Source organism: Morone saxatilis, unplaced genomic scaffold (genome assembly GCF_004916995.1).
Source record: "Morone saxatilis isolate NCDOM2014 unplaced genomic scaffold, NCSU_SB_2.0 Contig1, whole genome shotgun sequence".
Lineage (NCBI taxonomy): Eukaryota > Metazoa > Chordata > Actinopteri > Moronidae > Morone > Morone saxatilis.
The window spans coordinates 14,650,694-14,655,347 of NW_023339651.1; positions in this window are offsets into that span (position 1 = coordinate 14,650,694).

Sequence of the window (4,654 nt, forward strand, 5' to 3'; positions counted from 1 at the left end):
ATATCAACAATGGATCAAATGACTACTTGCAATGTGACAGGGGTCGCTCATAGTGACGGATACCACAGAGAATTAGTTATGTAAGGAATTTTAACATCTGATGAGCCCACTGTATGCTACCTGTCCAGCACTAAACAGCAGAAAAAGTTAGCAACTAGCTAAAGACCGTATGTAGCAATTAGCAGCTAAAAGTCCAGATATTTTCCCCAGGAATTAGAGACCAAAACAGAACTAAAAGAGAGCGAATATTAAACTTATATTGCTGTGGCGAGAAACAAAACTCCAAATGAACGCTAATATTGCTGCGCCGCTGCCGTCAACTTTTTGCTAACATGTTCGACACTTTAAAAGGTCATACACTGTCTAACAGTGGCTAAAAAACGGATTAATGCACATTTAAAGAAATGCTACAGTCAGCTGCTAAGCTAACTGGCAGACACAGCTTATGAACTTCAACGTTTTCAAGCAGCAGTAGTAGGCTTAGCTAATTACTAGCTAATAATTTTTTAGCCAATTTTACTTTAAAATGAAAATAAGGTGAGTAATAATGAGTAAATGAGCCAACACACTGAAACATACTGAAACCCTTTACACAGCGTCGGAACAGCCCTCTGTTATCCCCAGCCATAACAGTGCACTGTTACATAACCATAAAGGTTAAACTTAATCTTTAACAATACTATAAGAGCCCAGTGCGGTGATATAGGTCAGTGTGTGTTTACTGTTATTTTAACACACTCTGCTGTCCAGTGTGTCCATTAGGCAGCGCGTTGTGCTGGGTCGCTCCCTCCCAGAGGACGTCTCAATGATGATGACATACAGTTGCTCAGAGAATTGCGTCATGCCCGGATTAGTGTGTGGATCTGTGTGTGTGCGGGTGGGTGTGTTCATGTATTTCTATACTTATGAGGAACAATGTAGGAACTCATGTTAGTCAGGATCTTGTAAATAATCATTTTAAACATACCTTTACTAATGTCTGTCTAATGTGTCTTTTGCTAATCATTTTCCTTGTTGTGTTATTATTTTATAGTTCTTTTATGGTTTTTATGTAATGTGTACTTTATGTCTCACATTAAGTATCTTCTCTAGGAAAAATATAATGTCATTTCCATTGCAGTAGAACATTAGTTTTAGGGTTAGGTTAGGTTGTTAAGGCTCAAGTATCAGGTACTTATAAGGGTGCCAGTAATGAATGTCATCATTGAGGATACTCATGAGCGTGGTATGACAATGTGAATGTGTGTGTGTGTGTGTGTGTGTGTGTGTGTGTTCCTGTTCTCTTGTCTCAACAACACCATTGTTAGATCCACTTCCTGTGCAGCAGCTTGCAGCTGGACTCTTATACTGACTAATACGGGGAGAATTCAAATACACACACACTCTCTCACAGTCAGAGCAGTTGTTTCCACTCATACATGTTGGCTAAACATAAATGGCAGCAATGATGTCATCAAACTGGGACAAACTGTTGTTTTTTTTAACTTTGTTTTTTGCCAGGCAGGGCAAAACTGCCCCAGTCAGGCTGATCAGAGGCGAGGAGAGGGAGGAGAAGTGTGTTCGTTTAAGGGGACAAGTAAGTAAGAGAGGAGAGGAGGTGAAAAGAGGAGGAGGAGGAGAGAGGGAGAAAACAGGACGAGAGAGAGAGAGAGGGTGTCAGGCACACTGCCAGCATGCAGGTCTAATATGAAAAACGATGTCTGCGGCTGCAGCGACAGGCGAGTGAGGATGGATCCAATTCTGCATCAGACACACTACATCACATTCCCCGCAGACGCCTATCTGCGCTCGAGTTATGTTCACACACATATCGCTGCTGTAAATCATCTGTTACAACAAGGGGGTTATGTAATAGAGCTTCCCTTTAAAAATCTGTGTGCAGCATCATTCAGCAGTAGCACTGGCAGATTAAAACCGCGCGGCAGCCTCATTGTTATGCCTTGAATGCAGAACAACAAAGATAAATCACGGTGACAAATCACAAGAGTTTCACGGTGTGTTACCACAGCGTGCGCCTCCCCGCAGGGCGCACACTCATTTTTCTCAGGTGGATTGACTTGTCGACACATCTGCACTCACTTCTGTTCACATGATCACCTGCAGACACTGTTAAACAAGATGTGTAGCGTTGAAATGAACATGTGTGGGTCACCGGTGTGCTGATTTTGAGATGTGCACTACATCTACAGTGAACGAGGCTGTTGCTGAGCGGGCTGGGAGAGACTCTTCCACTTGGTTACAAAGTGCTTTTGGGCCTTAAACAGCGTGAGGTTCTGTTCTTCCAGTCTAAATGTCAGTCTTGAGGTATGAGGACAGCCATGTTTTTTATTTTTAGCCTTGCTAGCAGCATTGCTCTAGGCGATGTCAGTCTGTTGGTGGGTCGGTCTCACTGATCTCAACATGTCGTGGATGGACTGGCATTTTGTACGGAGCTTCGTTGCTTCCCAGATGACGAATCGTAATCACCTTGATGATCCCCTGACTTTTCCTCTAGCGCCACCATGTGGTTGACATTTGTGTGTGTGGTTTTTTTTGTGTGAAATGTCTCAACAACTATTATATAGATGGATGGATTGCCATTAAGTTTGGTACAAATCATTCACGTGTCCCTCAGGATGAATTGTAAAAATGTTGGTGATCTTTTGACGTTTCATCTAGCACCATCATGAGGTCACAATTTCAACTAGTCCAGTACTTTGTCTTTTAAATAAAAACAGAGCGTTACCCTCCGTAGGTGTAAAATGAAACCAACACGAAGTGCCCAAAACTGATGTTCTTTAAACTTTAGTCTGACTGCAGAGGTAATCAATCTCCTTAAGCCCCCATATTAAAATGCATGTTTATAGCCTGGTGCAAAAAACGGTTTCGGCCTCTATAGCTTATTTCCCTGTTCGTGAAAATTGTACAGGGGGTGAATTTTGATACAACTCACACATGTAAATTATATTAAGGGTTAAAGTTAGTCATAATTAAGGGTGTGGCCACTTCATGCCGCATGATCAACATTATAGCTGCTAAAGGTCAGGATGTTAGCATCGTGAACATCATGATAGCGTTTAGCTCAAGCACTTTGGTGCCTGTAGTCCAGCCTCACAGAGCTGCTTGCATGCCTGTAGACTCTAATTTTGGTTCATACTGTTTGTTCAATCACAAACCAGTAAAAGATCAAAACCAACAATGTTTTAATTCAATCTATAATTTCCAACTTCCCTTACCCTGTCTGTGGCATGTGGCCCCCAGCCCATTTGTGCTTTCAGTAAATCTTTAAAAATGAGTCACAAACCCAGTTTCTTTTATTTTCTTAACTTTTGAAGAAACCCATTTGATTTTTCTCAGACTGCTAAAGCCTCATAATGGCTTTGGCATGTGACCCATGTGAAACAATATGAATCATGTAACCATTACAGTCTGTAAAATTAGAAACTCTGTTCAAACATTAAACTTATTTAAACTTTGTTCCCATAGAACTTCTTAATTTTAAATTCTTGCAGAGATTTCAACGTTTAGTAAAATACCAAATATGTCCATGTAATGGAAGGGTGCAGCCATAAAAAGTCTTGGGTTTGAAAATGAGTATAAACATCATAAAGCTTAAATGATGGCATACAGAGTGTGGACTAAGGATCTGTTCCTCATTAAAGCTTTTTAAAGTGGGATGTGTGTGTGTGTGTGTGTTAATGAGTTAAAAAGCACATTTTTGTACATCGTCAAAACATTTCCTACTTGTCATCATTTTCACTATTAATATATTTGACCGGTAACAGTCTGCTCATACTCATTCTACTGCTGCTAAATGATACACTGGTATGCATATATTTATACATCTAAGTGTTGGTAATGCTAGCTGCATGTTTGCACCCCTTACACTGACTTCCTATTTGCATCCTGTTTTTCTTTGATGTATACTGCCGGTGCTCATTTGCTGCAATGGCCTGATTCCCCACAGGGATCATTAATGTTTCATCTAATCTAATCGAACCCCTGCTGTCACCACCGAGCTGCCTCACAGTCAAGACAACAGTGCAGAGCCGCAGAGCAGGATTGTAACAGAAAATCCTGTTTGATATAAAGCAGACAGTGATAAGCTCCCACTGTGTCATAAACATTAAACTGAATGTGAGGGAGGAACAGGGAAATATGACCAAGCAGAATAACAGCTGATGATTAACTTTGAGGCTGCATGATTACTGAATTGCACAGAGACTGTATGTGGCACAAAGGGTTAACGGCCACATTCGCTGTTCCTGTGCGAATGTCTGCGGCTGTGATGTCCCGCAGTGTAACAACCTGCTAATTCACCTGTAAACGTGTTTTACGGCTCGTTCCTCCTCTCTGTCTTTTGAAAATGTCTTTCTCCACATTCCAAGCTCTGCGTCTCTCTGTAAAGTGAGTTGGAGACCGACAGACAGACAGAGAGAGAGAGAGAGAAAAATCATGTGCATGGAGGTGTGTCTGTGAAACACACAAAGAGGGAAGAAGGAGGAGGGGGGGTGATATTGAGGAGAAAGATATAGGGAAGTGAAAAAGAGAGAAAGAAACATAAAGGGACACTTTGATGCATCGTGCTTTTAGAAGGCCAGTCTGACACACACCTAATACACTCAGTGAAGTTGTACTGATTTACATATAGTATCAACACACATACACACACACA